The sequence below is a fragment of the Vombatus ursinus genome, unplaced genomic scaffold (genome assembly GCF_900497805.2).
Source record: "Vombatus ursinus unplaced genomic scaffold, bare-nosed wombat genome assembly UNPS02014825.1, whole genome shotgun sequence".
Taxonomy (NCBI): domain Eukaryota; kingdom Metazoa; phylum Chordata; class Mammalia; order Diprotodontia; family Vombatidae; genus Vombatus; species Vombatus ursinus.
In genome coordinates, this window is record NW_020954603.1 from 4,059,592 (window position 1) to 4,077,674 (window position 18,083).

The window sequence follows — 18,083 nt, forward strand, 5'->3', positions numbered from 1 at the left end:
ACACACACACACACACACACACACACACACACACACACACACACACAGAGGAAGCTTCCTTCCTTCCTCTATCCCTTCTTCCTTTCCTTTTTCTCTGTTTTCTTTCTCTCTTCATATATATATATATGTATGTTTTATACATATGTTTTATATGTGTGTGTGTATATATGTGTGTGTATATATTTTTATATATGTATATCTCCATATCCTAAAAGGAGATGTTTCCTATGTCTATTTCCGATGTCTATATGTATATTTGTGTGCACGTGTGTGTGTGTGTATTTTTATATATGTATATCTCCATATCCTAAAAGGAGATGTTTCCTATGTCTATTTCCGATGTCTATATGTATATTTGCATGCATATATGTGTGTGTGTGTATTTTTATGTATGTATATCTCCATATCCTAAAAGGAGATGTTTCCTGTGTCTGTTTCCGATGTCTATATGTATATTTGTGTGAACGCGCGCGCGCGCGCGTGTGTGTGTGTGTGTGTGTGTGTATTTCCTTTTTAGTGTTGTAGGCAGCTAAGACGGAGCACAGCAGACCACGACCGCAGCCCAGTCTCACTGTCTGGAGTGGTCACTGCACCTGGATACTCTAAGAGGTGGGGGGGGGGAGGCAGGAGCACTTTGCAGACGTGGGGGACGGTCTGGGAGAGGGCAGAAGTGTCACATGGTGGGGACGACAAGGTCACTCACTTGATAGCAAGTCAGTTAAGCTCTCTGAGTGTCAGTATTTGTAAGGCCTGATCTAAGAAGGCTTTTATATTTTCAAATAACATTTTACTGTTTTTTAAAGCATATAAACCATTTTCAGCTCGTGGGCTGTACAGCATCTTCGCCTGCTGGATTTGGCCCTTGGGCCAAGCTTACTGACCCGTGTTCTAAGATAATAAGTCCCAGAGAATGTGATTATCTGCAGTGGTAGAAAAATGCCTTCATCTGGGAGTTCCCTGTATCAAGGAACTCACAGGCCCAGTCCCTATCCCTATATTTGGTACACACTTAAGTGTGTACATGGTATTTCCTTTGATAGAATGTAAGCTCCTGGAGGGCAGGGATAAATTTATTTTTGTTTTGTTTATCTCTGTTTCCTATAAGTGCTTAGTCAGCAAATCCTTGTTGGTTGGTTGATTGAGGTCACACAATTGATTATAATTAGTTGATGTCACACAAAGAGTAATTGGCAAAGGTGGGGTTTGAATCCCAGGCAGGTCCTCTGCCTCCAAAATCTATTGCTCTTCTATTAAGGCAATGATACAGAATCAAGTTTACTCCCTCACGAAGGGTCCCGAGGTAGCCCAGACACTTGGCAGCATTACTCGCCATCACCAGCTGCCTCTCAGAGATCTTCGACTGGATGCCTTGTGGGCATCTCAGACTCAAGCCGCCCAGAAGAGAACTCGTCCTTCCCCTGCTTCCAGACTTCGTGTTATTTGTCAAGGACGTCTCCATCCTCTGTCACCTAGGTTCATCACTCTGGGCTCATCCCCACCCTTTTCTCATTCATTCAAGTCCGTTGCCCAATCTTGCAATTTCTTTCTCATATCTCTTGAATATATATGTGTGTGTGTATATATATATATATGTATATATCTGTATGTGTGTGTATGTATGTGTATATATGTATACACACACACAGATGTACGTACATGTATAAATTTCCTTGTCTTTCACTCAGCCACCATCCTAATTCAGTATTCCTGAATTCGTTGCCTCTCATGCGGACTGTTGCAGTAACCTTCTGACCGGGCTTTCTGCCCCGCGTCTCTCTCGACTCCTGTCCGCTGCCAAAGTGATTTTCCTCAAGCCCAGGCTTGACTAGGTCACCCCCTCTACTCAGCAAACTCTGATGGTCCCCTGTTACCTCTTGGATCAAATCTAAACTTTCCCTCTCTTTGCCCTTTAAACTCCTCACAATCCTTGCTGTGTTTTCAGTCTTCTCCTCTCACTCTTTCCGTGGTCCGGCTAATAAGACCAGGAGGAGGCCACCCTGTGGAATGCTCAGGGCACTCTCCTCTCCAGACTGCCCCAAGGGGAAGGGGCGTGTCTGTGGCTGATGCTCCAAAGAGCCCTGATTTTGCCAGAGTGGGTGTCCAATGACCCAGATCACACTCTCTTCCTCTGGCCTAGTGTTGCACACATCCCTGTGTTACTTTTGTAAATATTGTGCTAACCCCTCTGTCATCTTGTCCCCTTCACTCATGTCAGCACAGTGGTGCAACTCAATTGGCTGTATTGTTATCCCAAATAAATCTTGAGAAGAGCAGTGAGTGTTGAATTAGATTAAAATCAGGAGGGCGGGCATGGTAGAATGGCAGTTGGCTCTCAGAATGGGGTCATGGCCTGGTGTCCCTAACTGAGGGTTCTTCCTAAACCATCTTGTTTTAAAAAAAAAAAGATGGGGCTGGTTTTGGAAAACTCGAGTCATCCTCACATGGGATAATCTTATTTTCATCCTTGAGGGTTCTGTGGTCCATTAGACCGTAAGCGCCTTGAAGGTGACTTCATGTCTTATGGCTTTCTTTTATCCCCAGAGCTTAATGTAGTGCCTGGTAGACAGTAGGTGCTCAATAAATGTTTACTGACTGACTGGGATCCCATCAAGGCAGGTCCTGCTTCCATAAACCCATATCGCAGCTCCTCTGTGATTTGAAAAAGAGTTCTCCAAAGTGGCTGTGACTGAAGAATCTGTTCCACTCCAACTTGGGGATGAAAGTGAACTAAACTGGGTCATTCATTCATTTCATAAGCATTGATTAAGGCCATGTTATGTGCTAGGCAATATGCTGAGCTCTGGGGATATAGAGAGGGAAATAAAATGAAACCTGCCCTGTCCTCAAGAAGAGTACAGGCTCTCACTGTTTCAGAGAAAGCGCACAGTGGGTCTGCTCCCAGGCTAGAGCTCAAAGCCTTTTCAGCTTGGGGTGTGGCTTGCCAAGGCCTTTGACAGCTCAGGGTGATAGGACGTAACACTTAATAATAATAAAAATAATAACGGTAATGGCGTCCATTTCTCTAGAGCCTTGGGGCCGGATATAGAATGATCCTGAACAAATCTAAGTTAACGAACGTTGGCTTCTTCCCTCATTCTCCTCTAGAAAGTCATTATGTAGGGAGGCTTCCCTTCTAACCCAGGACCCCCACGCCACTACTGCTGAATTCTTGGTGGGCTTGGTTAGGAATCACTTCTCCAGGGTTCCTTTAGGCCCTCTGGGGAGCTGGATGGTTTTCACAAAATTCCTATTCATGATGGCGTTCTTGTTTTCCAAAGACACATGTTGAAACAAGCAGATCCTTGACTGGGAGCATGCTAATTTGGCGCTGCATGGGGGGGGGTGGTCTGAATGGTAGTGACAGCTTCCAAGACAGCCTTTAATTTGGTATACAAAACCCAAATTGACAACTTTGGTTCCACTGAGCTGTTTCCCCAGCACAAGCAGAGATATGCAGGAACATCTGAGCTTAAAGAGGAAACTAACAGGTTGAAAGAGGAAATATAATTCAGGCATAAAGTTATAATTATGTGGGCTTTTTTTTTAACTTAAGGAGGGGGATGGGGTGGGAGGAGAATGTTATTTGCTGAGAACTAGTGGAAACAAGACAGGGAAATATAGGGAGACCAGAGATGTTTGCCCTCATTTGGTTGCGATGTTTAATAAAAGCAGTTGTAAAGTGTGCTTATTAAATTCTTCATTTACACTACCTAATTAATTCTAGCATTTTAAATTAACGGTGAAACTGGTCCCTGCTGTACCATTCCATCGAAGCTGCATGTTCCATCCTCCCACCCAGTGGTTTGAGTTTAATTGGCTTCACTCAAAAGTCAGGGAAGGAGGGTGAGATGGGGCTGGGGGACCAGGCCAGGGTGGGATGCAGTGGGTGAAAGGGAGGGGGACCATCCAGGGGGGAGGAAACCTTCGGGCTAAAAATTCTCTGGTCGCCAGTGGGAGCCCAAGTCCCCTATACTGCAGCTGGTACAGGCTAGGGCCAGGTGAAATGTTGCCCAGACAGTTCAGGGTCAGGTTAGATTGAAATCATGTGTATCTTAGAGCATCCTGCTCCCCATTGTCCTTTAACATCTCCCCCGATTCTGTAAACCCCAATCTTGTGAGACTCCAGGGAAGGAGGGTTATTTTGGAAAGATATTCAAGGTCTCTGCAGAAATCTTGAGTTCATCCATCACCAGCCCACCTGCTGAACAAGGGCTTTCTGAGATTCTTTGGGCCTCAGATGAACCTCTATTGAAAGACTAAATGATGCAGAGGTAAGATGGCCGACCTTGGAGTCTCAGGACCTGAGTTTGAATCCTGGCTCTGACCCTTCCTAACTATGGCCCTGAACAAGGCACTCAGCTTCCTCCCCTGTAAAGTGACAAGGTTGGGTCGGATGGTTCCTTCCTGCTGTAGATCTGCCCTGGTTGGTTTCTGCGACCAGCAGAATTCTTATCATTGTTAGGCATTTCTGTGGGTGGTGTTTTCAACAAGCTAGTTGTAGAATTGGCCATCAATTGACCCCTAGCACTGCCCAGGCATGGTCTTAATTGAAAGTTCTCTATGGGAAATCTCATGGGTCCATACTCTAAGGTTACAATTCGGAGGAGGTTCCCAAGGGTCTTAGAACTTATGAGCATGGGAATCTCAGGATGTAGGTATATACGCCTACCTGGGTCCTGTGTAGACCCTCTTTTTCTTGATCTCTTCTTCTGCATTAAATCTTTGTTTTGTAAAATAAGGTTTGAATCTCAGGCCATCCACACCCTATTTTTTCTAATGTCACTTTAAACTGGGCTATAGATAAATTTATATAAAGAGATTCGAAAATTGCCAAATTTATCCTGAGACAGTGTAGCAGGAGTCCTGGCCTCGGAGGCAGGACCTGAATTCCAAGCCTGTCTCTGTCCCTTTTTTATTACACGAATGTGGGCAATCCCTTTCTCCTCTCTAGGCCTCGGTTTGGTGGGGGGCGAGGGTTTGATGCCATCTAAGCTCTAAATCCATGATCCTGTATGATCTCAGAACATGGCTTCCTTCTTTCATCTTGGAGAGGTTGAGGCACTGAGAAGGCCCTGGCTGGTGTCTTACTGTTGCAACTGTAGGTATGTTTTGTGACTTCTCAGAACAAAGCATATGGGGGAAGGGCTCTCTTCACCAGAATCCAGGCAGAAGGAAATGTCCAACTGCTTGGAGAAGGTGCAGGCTTCAAGCCTTCTGAGGCCTGGGAGGTTGTGTCCGTTGCGTGCATCCATCCTCCGATTGTGGGATGCAAAGAGAGATACAGTGCCTTCCTCACAGTTGAGAGAATGCATGTGAAGAAAGGACCTGGGACTCCTTAAAGTGTTCTCTAAAGGCCATTTTTAATAATATTAGGAAGAGGGAGCCATTCTGTGCCTGCGAAGGAGAAAGTTCAACATTTTTATAAATTTATACCCTAGTGTCTTTCCTGTTTAAGAACAAGTTCCTGACAGTAATTTGGTCTGAATGTTTGTGTGCTGGAAGCGCTGGACCTGGAGTCAGGAAGGTCTGGACCAGGATTCTTCTTCGGTTGGCCAGCTAGCATCTTAAGTGCCTACTGTGCACCAGGAGCCCCACTCTCTGTGAACCACTTCACCGTCTGGGGCAGGGAACCCAGGCTTAGCTGTTCTGGCCCAGGCCTCTGGTGCTTTTGTTCGTCTGGTTGGTTTTCAGCCAGTCCCTGGTCAAAGAGTCGGTGGTTTTATTTCTGCCATGCTGCTACTGAGCATGCTTTGATATCTACTAAACTTCTATTTCTGTCTCTGATTTCTGGGGCTCATTCATTGTTGAATAGCTCGGAGTGTTAGGAGTTAATTTGAGGTGAAATCTGCCTCCCAGTAACTTGCACCCCTCTCCCCCAGTTATTCCTCATTCTGCCCTGGGGCTAATCCTTCTCCCATGAAATATCCTTTGGCAAACACTCAGTCCCATCTTCTCTTTTCTAGGTTAAATGCGCCCGACTACTTCACCCAATGCTCCAGGAGGTAGTTTGGAATCCCTTCACCATCCAGTTCATCTGAACTTTCCCTAAAAAACCCTGATAACACCACCCCCTTTTCTTCCTTCAGAAGAAAATCGTTGTTTGTTCTAAAGCATCTAATTTATTTTTGTTAAAATTTAATTATAGTTTTTTCAGTAAACAAAAACCTATTTTCTCACCCTTCCCCATTTGAAAAAAAGAGGAAAAACTAAAATCTTCTAACAGATATGTATAGTTAAGCAAAGACAAATTTTCCCATTGACTGTGTCTCACTCTGCCCTTCTCTGGCAGGAGGTGGGGATCAGGCATCCTCATGGCTCCTCTGTTTTTTATTCAGATATAACAAGCGTTGATTCCATTTCTTACATGTAAGCCAGGGAGGACAGAGGGCTCAGAGCCTGCTTTGAATAAAATCAGGAAGCCCCTTGGTAAAATAAAGAAGGGACTGAATTCGGAATCTCAGCATCCGGGTCCAAATCCCTCCGTGTGAGACCTGAAGGAAGCCACTCAGTTTCTTCATTTGTAAAATGAGGGGGTTGAACAAATGGCGTGCCTGTCTTCTCCTCTCTCTGAATCCTCTTGTCCTTTTTTTCAGAAGTTGTGGTATAATTATAAAACTTCATAAATGTTTATACCACTGAACGTAAGCTCTTTGAGGACAGGGGCTTTTTCATGGTGCACTTGGTATTCTCTGGGTTTAGCACAGTTACTTCATTAAAGTTAATTAAGCAAATATTCAGGCAGACTGAGAGCTGTCTTCTACTTATCCCTGGGTTTCCTTTCTTTCAATACAAGTCTTTCCCTTAATTAATGGAGATTTCAATGGCAAATCCTCAGTACAGAGGAAATTGGAGTCAGTATGGGACTCCACCATTAAATGTAGTCAGAGATCTTCAATTTAAGATTATTAACTCTTATGAGGTCATTTTGGGAGGGGTCTTCTGGTGCCATGTTGTAGGTGTGGGGCAGGACACCGTCTGTTGCTGGTAGAATAAATCCTACGATCATAGACGCAGGAAGAGACATGGAGGACATTTAATCCAATCTCCCCATTTCACACAAGAGGAAACTCTGCTTTATGGAGGTCCCATGACTTGCTCAAGGTTACACAAGGAGGAAGCATCAGAGGCTGGATTTAATGACCATTGGGAATGACATTCCCATCAGGACTATTGTAGCTAAAGAGAATGGTTGGAGGTTAGCCACTATATATATTCATTAAAGGCTTACCAAGTGCAGGGCCTTATGTTGGTGCCTGGGTGCCATGAAGAGAGATACCAGGCATAGACCCTGCCCTCATGGAGCTTACAGTCGACTGTTAACATAACTGTTAACATTTATAAAGGACTTTACAGTTTGTTAATTCATTTGAGAAAACCCCAAAGCCCAATGGGACATGATCCGGCATTAGAGAGGTGGGAATCTGTCAGGTCCAAGGGGAAAGAAAGGGCTTGTTTCTCTAGAGGGAGAGGGGGTGGGGAAATCAGAGATGGCTTCTAGGGGGAGGTGGCAGTGGAGTTGACCCTGAAAGGTCAACTGGAATTCAGTAGGCAAAAGCAGGAGAGGAGACAGTCATAATGATTCCAGTCTCCTGTTGGCCTTTGATGTCAACTTTTAGTCATCCTGTTGACCATCCATTAAAGATAAGGAGTGGGCCCCTGCCCTCAGGAAGCTCACCGTCCAGTATAGAGAGATAGGATATTTATACAAGTTGTTTATTTAAATAAGTATAGAGGCAGCTAGGTGGCACGGTAGATAGAGCTCCGGACGCAGAGTCAGGAAGATCTGAGTTCTAGCTTCAGACACTTGTTAGCTGTGTGACCCTTGGGAAGGTCACTTAACCACTGTCTGCCTCAGTGTCCTCATTTCTAAAATGGGGATAATAATAGCACTGGCCTCAGAGTTATTATGAGAGAATGAAATGAGAGAAGTAAACTTCGCATAGTTGCTTATGCAGCACCATAGAAATGCTGTCCCATCTATGAACTCCATAGACATGTCCTAACAGCTAGGTATTCACAGAGCTCCCTCCTAGGCTCTGGGCTCTCTGCACCAGGAAAATGGAAGCACTGTCAGGGCAGGGGCTGTTCATTCTTCACTTTATGCTTCCAGCGCCTGGCATAGTCTCTGACTTGTTATTGTTGAGTTGTTACACTCACGTCCAACTCTCCATGACCCCGTTTGGGGTTTTCTTGGCAACAGTACCAGACTGGTTTGCCATTTCCTTTTCCAGCTTATTTTACAGATGAGGAAACTGAGGCAAACAGGGTTAAGTGACTTGCTCAGGGTCACGCAGCTAGGAAGTGTCGGAGGCCAGATTTGAACTCAGGAAGATGAGTCTTCCTGATGCCAAGCCTAGAGCTCTATGCGCTTGGCGCTACCTAGCTGCTCTCACTCTTAGTAGGCACTTAGTATAGGCTTGTTGGTTAGCTGATTGATTTCATGCAGAGGACAAGGAGGTTACTGGCCACCAGAAATTCCTGTGCTCTAGTGAAAGGTGCCCTGGTTTGTGAGTCTGAAGAGCCTGCTTGAATTTATTTGTGTCCTTTGCCGGATGCTGGACCTTCCTAGAGAGGATTAACAGAGGCTGCTCATAGATGAAGCCAAGGAGATGAACTGTGGTGCCCAGGAAGAGCCAGAGCTGGGAGTCAACAGGTGAGGCCTTGGGCCTTAGTGCCCTTGGGCACATCCTGAGCCTCAGTCTTTACCGCTGTGAAAGGAGAGGTTTGCACTTGATAATCCCCAGAGCCTCAAAATCCTGTGAACACTAGAATGTTCTGAAGGGTTCTCGGGGTCCTCATCATTCTTACCTAAACCCTCAGATTATGCCCCAGCACGTCACTGTTCAAGCTGCCTCCTCAGCACACCCAAGAGGCTGAGTACAACACAGTTTTCTTAGGTGTTGATTATTTGTAGCATTTTTTTAGCAATCTGATTTCCCACTAGATTGTAAGTTCCTTGAGGGCAGGGACTATCTTTTGCCTTTTCTTTTTAACCCCAGAACTTAGCACAGTGCCTGACCTATAGTAAGCATTTAATAAATGTTTATTGACTATTTTTTTTATTCTTTTTTTTTTTTAGGCAGTTGGGGTTAAGTGACTTGCCCAAGGTCACCCAGCTAGTAAGTGTCAAGTGTTTGGTCTGAGACCGGATTTGAACTCAGGTCCTCCTGACTTCAGGGCCGGTGCTGTATTCACTGTGCCACCTAGCTGCCCCTTGACAATTTTTTAATCCAAGATTTGGCCTGTCCCATTTTACGTGTGTATGTGTGTACTTAAGAAATGAAGGGAAATACATTTTAACATTGGCCCCCACCAGAAAATAATTATGACACTAGAAACCTTTTTTTAAAGATACATTCCTGCATATCAAAGCCAAATCAATTAGCAAGCATTTATTAAGCACCTACTCTGTGCCAGGTGCCAAGCAGAGGGCTGGGGATTCAAACAAGCGTTGTAGGTTTTGGTGTGCATAAGGACCGTTGTTAGGGGCTGCAAGGCCTAGGGAGAGAGGAGGTAAGAGGGATTTGGGAGCTGACTAAGTCTTTCTCCCAGCCTGAGCAGTGACAGAGAGGCGGCTGTTACCCTCCTCCAGGCTGGGCATCCTTGACGATCTTCCCAGAGCCCCAAGGTGTTGGGCTCTGAAGGTATGAGGATGCTGACAGTTTGTATCGCTCTTATGTTTGGAAGAGACTTTGGTACATTATTTTATTTTATTCTCGTAATGACCCTGCCAGAGAATTGCTATTCTTAATTGCACTTTAGAGAAGAGGGAACTTCAGGACCAAGGATGTTAATTGACTTGTCCAGGGTCATGGTGTCAGAGGCAAGGTTGGAACTCCGGTCTTCTTGCCACAGCCTGCTGCCCTGCAGAGATCTTCTAGTTTGACCTTTTCATTTTACAGATGAGGAAACTGAGACCAAGAGAGGACAAGTCACTTGCCCTTGGTAATGGCAGGACCTGGGCCTGAGCCCAGGTATTCAGGTTCCCTGAGCCTCATCCTGTTAACCTTATTTCAGAGGATGCTGCCTCAGGGTAGAGAAGGCCCCACTTTCATGATGGATAGCCAGGAGACCCCCCCCCAATATTGATCAGTGAGAGGAATGTGTATGTGTCTTGCCATCAGAAGGAGCTTCCTCAGGGGAGGGCAGGGGAACGGACGTGCAGAAAGGCCCATTTTACATCATGTATTTGAACATAAGCTTGGCAGGAGGGATGCTTGCAGGTGTTCTGAATTCTGGGGAAGCGGAGGCCATTTGCATGTGTCTCGTGGCTTTAATCACCCCTCTGCAGTTCTCTTCTGCTCATTCTTAACAGCCAAACAAAAGAATTTGGATTCTGGGCTTGAGATGGGATGGGGAAAGATGGTGGTCTCCTGGATGGCCCCATCAGCCAGGCTGCCGGCCTGGGTTGGGGGCACCCGGGGTGCGTTCTCCGGGGCAGAACTTCCTGAGTCAAAGATCCTTAAATGGGAACAGTGAGTGATTATTATGACTCCAAGAGCCCCATCACGAGCCATCTGGGGCGAGAGGGCAGCTTTGGAAGAGGCTGCAGAGGCCGGGCACAAGCAGGGCCTGGAGGGTCAGGCCTCTCCACCTGGCTATCGAGGGGGATGTTTGCCTCCAGCCCCCATCTCCCCTCCCCCTCCCGTGAGCTCTTCTTTCTTGCCTGGCCTGCTTCCGGCAGACACATCCCTGAAATCTCTCAGGACTTCTACATAGGACGTGAATCAGGCCCTGGTATTTTTAGGACTTTCTATTTTGGTATTTGAGCTGAGAGTTTGGTCCCTGATGCTGACTCGATCCCCTGCTTTCCCTGTCCCTGATTCTCTACCCCCTCCCCCCTTCCCCCCCCTCCTGAAAAAAAAAACCCACTTTCTCCTTTTCTGTGGTTCCGATTTGGGTGATCAGATCAGAATCAGGAGTTCTAGTGGAGGCCAGCTGCCCCCTCCCCAAGGCTTCCAGAACCCTGCCCCTGCCAGTGAGGGAGGCTGTATCCAAATCACCGAGAAGGGCCAGTGATAGATTGAGCCATGGCAGTGTCAGAGCTCAGGTCTTCTACAGCCAGTAAGTTCTCATTGTTCTACACCTCACTGCCTTCCCGCTTGCGCTTTCCAGGCTAGGGTAAGCTCAGGGACTGTTTGATTTGTGTCTTTCTATCCCCACTGCCCAGCACATAGTAAGTGCTTTGTAAATGTTGGTCAGGTTGGGTTAGAATAGAGTGAATCTGTTTTAATGTAAACTCTGGGCTTTTGTTTGTATGTACCCAGCGCAGTACCTAGTAGGCGTTTATTGCCATAGTACATGCTTAATAAATGTTCATTAATTTGAGTTGATGATGGTAGAATTATATAACACTTTAAAGGTTTGCAAAGTGTTTTACAAATATTACCTCATGAAAGCCCTACAACGGCAAAATTGTAAGTCAGTGCTATCATCGTTGCCCCCGTTTCACAAATCAGGAAACTGAGGCTGAGGGGAGTGAAGCGTCTTGCCCAGGGTCACACAGCTAGTAAGTGTCTGAGGGAGGCTGGATTTGAACTAGGGTCTTCTTGACTCCAGGCCTGTCTGGCTGCTCTTTTGCTCACAGTAGGCACTTAGTAAATGCTTGTTGGATTGTTCCAAAGATATTTTCAATGAGCTTATGGAAAACCAGCTTTTATTCACCTCCAAAAAGCCATTGTTTTCTCCCCCTGTGCAGGAGCCCACTAAACACTCAGAGTGAGGAGTGGTAGGACAGGGGCTCGTGCTAGGGCTGTGTCTGTCTCAGAGTTTTCTCAGAGTTGCCTGAGACGCCAAGACCTAAAATGCCTTGGCCCAGTGAGAACAATGATAATGGCTAGCTTTGAAGGAGAGCTCAGGAGCTGTATAAACTTCCCAGGGTGGGCTGGTGATTATCTCCAGGTTATCTTGTCCATGTTCTGAATGTGTGGAGTTGTTTGAATGTTGTTGGCTCATTTAGACACTGGGCTCCTTGAGGGCAAGGGTGGGATTTTTCCTTTTCTTCTTATTTCTAGTGCCTAGCATACAGTAGATGCTTAATAAATATTAGTCGGCTGATTGGTAGCTTGGTCGGCAGTTATGTTGGGGACTGGGAAGGAGCTGGGTCTCCCGTCCTCCGGGGTGGCCTGGGTTTTTTTGCTGTTCTTGGGGACATTAATTCTGTGTCACCTCTCCAGATGCCTCTGTGCTTTGGGGTCCCCCTGACCCCCCATTCAAGGCCAAGTCCCCTCTTCTAAAGGTAAAGTTTCTCATGGCAGTTTCATGAGTCAGACAAAATCATTAAGCCCCAGTGAGCAATCCTTTCTTGAGCTCCTACTGTATGCTTTTGGAGTTTGACCAAGAGACAAGATGCATAATTCCTCGTAATCATCTCTCTGGGTCATAAAATTCCCCATCATTGATTCCCATTGTGGGAATCTGGATGCTTTAACAGACCTGTGAAGGACTCAGGGGAGAGGTGGCTACCCTTGTTTTCTAGAGGCTCAGGGAAATCGTGTCCCCTCCCCCCATCCCTGGCACCATCTTGGATAAAACTCCACATCTAGCATGGGAACACCTGAGACCAGAGACATTTCCTCTCTCTGTGACCATGGCCTTCAGATTCCTCTTCTGTCAGAAAAGAGATCAAAACAGTACTCACCCCAGTGGATTCTGGGGAGGCTCAAATGAAATAATATACGTGAAATGCTTTGGAAATTTCAGAACTCTAGAAGTCAGTAAGCATATATTAAGTGTTGACTGTATGCCAGGTACTGTAATGTTAGCTATTATTACTACTATTACTTATGATTACTTAATCTCCATTCTGCTACATTACCTGCATGGCCTCAGGCACTTTATTGACCTTTTTCTGGACAAGGTTGGATCAGAAGACATGAGCTTTTACCTGCTGTCACTTATCCTCTCTGTAACCTGGGGCAGGTCCTTACCCCCTGTGGGTCTCAGTGTCTGCCTCAGTAAAATGCTCACCTCTGGGCTCCCTCCTATTGCCAAATCAGGGGGCACAGAACATCAGAAGAGGCAGGTGCTCTCATCAGCTGTTGGGAAGCAGGTGACTGGAATGTTCCCACTCTCCATAGTTAGGACGTTAGAAGGGGCTCTTACAGAACCTACCCCCTGTGTGACTGCGTGTTGGTGGCCTCCCCTAAGTGGGCCTCTGGAGTGAATGATCCCTGAGGGCCTTCCTCATCCTAAGACCATTTGATTCAGCCTTAAGATGAGAAGTGGGTTGTTCAGATGGGTGAACTCTGTCTGTGGACAGTTGAATATCTTCCTGTTGTCTTGGCTAGGATCCCAAATCAGTTCATCAGCAAGCATTTATTAAATGTTTACTGTATTCTAAGCATTGTACCAGGTGCTGGGGCTACTAAGGAAAAGCCAGTCCCAGCTCCAAGGAGCTCATGGGAAAGATAGATAATCACAGACAAGCATGATACAGGTGGGATCAATAGAAGACCACCTCTGAGGGAAAGGCCTCTTGTGGGAGGGAGGCCAGCAAGCAGAGAGGAGGAGGAGGAGGGAGAGCATACCAGTAGTGGAAGGCAGCTGTGAAACGTCCCAGAGATGGGAGAGTGAGTGATGAATGTGAGGAACAGGAAATTGGCCAGTGTTGCTGGGTCTTAGCTGGATTGGATGTCCTCAAAGACCCAGGTGCACCTCCCTCCACCAGGGTAGATCTCTGCCTTTCGGTGGCCCTCAGTTACCGCTGTGTGACTCCCCAAAGTGGTGAACCTCAGTCCTTGAGGCCTCTGGAGTATGGCAGACAAAAGTATTTTTGTCAAGAGTTTGCCAACGTTGGGACAGGCTGTTTCTGAGGCACTTTGTTACAAACCTGGCTGAATTGAGAAGGCCCCTTGCATTCTGCCCTGGGTTCTCTCTTTTAAGAGCTGACCTTTTATAAACCATATCCCCTCTCTGGGTCCTTCATTTCCTCTCATCTATAAGATGAGGATGTTGGGCTCCTGCCCTGTCCTACAGGGAAATGCTGGATTTGGGGGGCAGAGGGCGATCCTTTAAGGACTCAGAAGCACTTTATAAAACAAACTTCTTCCAATGAGGCTCTGCTTGGATGAAGTCTTTCCAGCTCTGTGGGGATTTCCAAATCATTTCAAACTGGCAGAACTTTGGGGCCCTCCCCACAACACAGAGGTATCAGAGGAGGCTTGAGTAGAGTCTGTCCCAATTTATTGTTATTGATAATAATAATATATTGTCGATAATAATTGATAATAATATTGATAATAACTAGAATTTATATAATGCTATTACATTTATTAACTCATTTGCTACTCATAATAGCCTTGTGAGGTAGGGGTTATCTCCCTTTTAAAAATGAGGAAACTGAGGCTGAGAGGGCCCCCAGGTACCACCGCTAGTCCTCCATCCACTGCCCTATTTTAAAGGGAATCTGATTATTGTCAGCTGGCTCAAGGCTAGCCCAACCTGGGCAGCGTTTATTAGGATAAGAGATACTGTTATTCAGAGGCCTTCTTTTACAGATGAAGGAGGGACATGAGGGGTGTTCGTGATTGCTCCACCATCACAGGTATCTGACAGCTTAGTGAGGGTTCCAACTCCCCTTCCTTGGGAGGCTCCACCCTGAGAGGCTCTGCTCCTGGGCCTGTCTCTCTGGCCTTTTGTTCTGTAATCTACATCAATTCCAGCTTAGACAGCTGAGCATCCTCTCAGTCTTCCATCCTAAATATTACTTATGTTTGGGCTGATCTGATTAAGCCCTTGCATATCTGGTCCAGGCCGGTCTTACTGAATTTCATATTCCGGTCTGGAATGAAAGGCTTTTCCTTTGTGCATTGGAAAAACTGGTTAGTGGATCCATCAGGGAGCTTAATTAGGAGGCTGTTTGAGGAAATAGGGGCTGTTTGAGTCATGGTGTGGGAGGGCTATGAGATTTCTCAGGGCGGAGCTGCTCCCTCAGGGCTGCCCAGGACACTGTTTGTCTGTCCAAAAGAAGATGCTTCTGGTCCCCTTAGCAGCAGCATGTAGCAATTTAAGGACCAAAGCACCAGACTGTCATAATTAGCAGGCCTCCAGGCCACTGGTATATAGAGTGGGTGTGTGTGTGTGTTAAGAAGGAAGAGGGACCGAGCATTAATATACCCCATTGTACAAGAGAGGAAACTGAGGCAAAGCAATATACCCAATTTCGCATAACCAGTTGGTAGCAGAGCTGAGATTTGAATACACTGAGTAGGGGTGCCTAGACACTGATCTGGTGATGTGACTCTTCCAGTGACTTCCTAGTACCTCTCGGATCAAATATAAACTCAGTTTAGGCTTAAAAACAGCCTGGCCCCAACCTACCTGTCCAGGCTCTTTGGACGTTAGTCTCCTTCCTACAGTCTGTGAATTCCAGCCTTTTCTTTGTTCCTTACCTAGGACACTCCCATCTCCCATCTCCAGGCCTATGCACTGGCTGTGCCTCACGCCTGGAATGCACTCCCTCCTTACTTCTGGCACAGAGTTTCTCTCCTCATTTTTGATGCAGCTCAAGCCCCCCTTTCTGCATGAAGCTTTTCCTGATCCCTGCAACTGTCAGAGACTTGTCCCTCCAAACAACCTTGTACCTTGTATTCATTGACTCTGTATGCATTTGAACTTAATGACTTTATATTTATACTCTGTGTGTGTAGGTATATGTATACCCATTTCCCCCATTAGAGTGTAAGTTCCTTGTAAGTAGGAATTGTTTCGGTCTTACTTGCATCCCCATGGCCTGGCATATAGCAGGTACTTAATAAATCCTTTTTTTATTAATTGATTCCCTTTTCCCCAAAGCTTTTGTTCTGTTGTTTCAATCACGTCCAGCTCTTCCTGACCCCATTTGGGGTTTTCTTGGCAATGATACTGGAGTGGTTTGCGCCATTTCCCTCTCCAGCTCATTTTGCAGATGAGGAAACTGAGGCAAACAGAATCAAATGCCCTGCCCAGGGTCACAGAGCTAGTAAGAGTCGATGGCCAGATTTGAACTCGTGTCTTCCTGACTCTAGACCCTGTGCTCTATCTCTTACAGCACCACCCAGCTGCCTCTGTTTTAACATAGCCAATAGCCTTCGAGGTTCATTTGTGGCCACTGTCTTCTGCTGGCTCATCGTTTTCGCAACAATTGCTGTCCCTCCATGCCATGTCAGTCTTCTGTGAAGTTGATTTTTTGAATCCAGGTTTAAGACTTCAGGTGTCGATGTTCTTAGCTTTTGCCCAGTACCTTGGACTGTCAGGTTTGGGAGTTCTTACACTGTCATCTACTGTATGGGCTATCCCTCTCAGCTTGGTGTTATCTGCAAATTGTTGATAAAAATGTGAAACACCCCAGGGCCAGGCACATATCCCTTGGGCATGCCACTGGAGACCTCCTTTCCTTACTGACACTGACCCATTAACGCCTACTCTTTGACTTCACCTTCTTCCCAAGAACAGTTTGAGACACTCTTAGAAAGCTTTGTTGAACATAGCTGATAGAGAAATATGTTTTCCATGACTTCACATGTATAATATGTGTCATATTGATTTGCCTTTTCTAATGGGTAAGGAAGGGAGAGAATTTGGAACTCCAAATAGATAAAATGAATGTTAAAAATTAACAAATAATAAAGAAAATAGAATCATTAAAGAAAAAAGGAAAAACCACAAAAGCTTCACTAATCTAAGTAAATGATCTTTACAGCATTCCCTTCACTGACCAACTTAGTAATCCTGTCAAAACAGGAAATGGGGTTAGTCTGGCATGACCTGTTTGTGTCAAAGCCACTCTGGCATGCCCCATGACCTGTCCAGCATGAGCTAAAAAGACCCTGACCTCTGTCCTATTCCCTTTGTAGATTTCTGTGCCCATGGTTTGAGGATACTGCTGATTATGTTAGGTACCAATTAGGGTTCTTCAAATTTATTTCTCTTAATAAGGAATAGGAGAAGGCTGGGGTTTCTTGGCCAGGGGATCAAGAGGGCCTTGGTGTGTGACCCTGGGAAATCTAATTCCTCTCTTTGGTTCCTAGTTTGGACCAAGTCAATCCCTGAGGCCCTTTCTAGGTTCTGACATGCTTTGAGGTTATGATGAAGAATTTATCCCAAGTTGTAAACCGACTTCCTTACCTTTGGAGAATTAGCTCTTATCTGAGAAACAGAAATCCTTCCATTTGGGGAAGAGACACAGCCAGATGAGATGGTGCTTCCTAGACTGTATATAAGAAGGTCCAGGGAGGCCATTTTCAGCTGAGCACATGGGAGAGTACCCTGACAATCAGAGCTATACCAAATTGAGCTGACTCAGTAAGTAGTGAGTTCCCTGTCACCGCAGGTGATTGAGTAGACTCTGAGCGGTCTCCTGCTGCCGATGTCATGGAGGGATTCATGCTCTGATTAAAGGTTTAGAAACGATGGCCCCCTAAGGGCCTCCCTAGGCCCGAGTTGCATTCAGATTTCGTCTGATCCAGAGACTGCACCAAGAGACACTGCGCAGTTGTCCCTTGTTCCGTAGAATAGCCAAGGCCATGGGGCAAAGGCTTCCATTTTCAGTCATCGACATTGCTTACTTGGGAAGATGTAATCGTCCACTGTGTCCACTTCTGCTCCTCACGTTGGAAACTTGGGTATTCAACTCGAGAATCCCTGATGGGAAGCCATTGTGAATGCTTCTAATGACTGGCTTCCATTTTGAACCCCCGCCATTGTTCATTCCGTGAGCAAGCCTTGATGGGGACTCATAGCGTCCTGGTGTTTGAAATGGCTTCACTGATCTCTGAGCTGGAAGAGATCACAGGTATAGCTGAATAAGGATCCCTCAGCTCCAGGCTCTGCTTGAAGACCCTAAGGGAGGGGAGGAACCCCCAACCCTGGGGCAGCCCATTCCACCTGGGACAGAAAGTTTATCCTGGCACAGAGGTGAAATTGAGATGACCTCCCATCTACTGTGTTTATTGTGGCAGACCTGATAAAGATAGGATGCTTGTTCTGTCTTAATCTCTATCCTCCCGCTTCCGTCTCTTTCTCTTTTTAATTGTTTAAGGAGGAATTGAGCTCTCCAGGACCTTTTATCAAATCCCCTAGTAGCTATTCGGGTTCAGTAGCCT

General features: G+C 46.0%; 1 protein-coding gene across 4 annotated transcripts in view; it reads left to right on the top strand.

The window, feature by feature from the left end:
* ELAVL4 (ELAV like RNA binding protein 4) overlaps positions 1-18,083 on the top strand; it is a 72,714-nt gene that overhangs the window by 5,021 nt on the left and 49,610 nt on the right. The window lies entirely within an intron of this gene.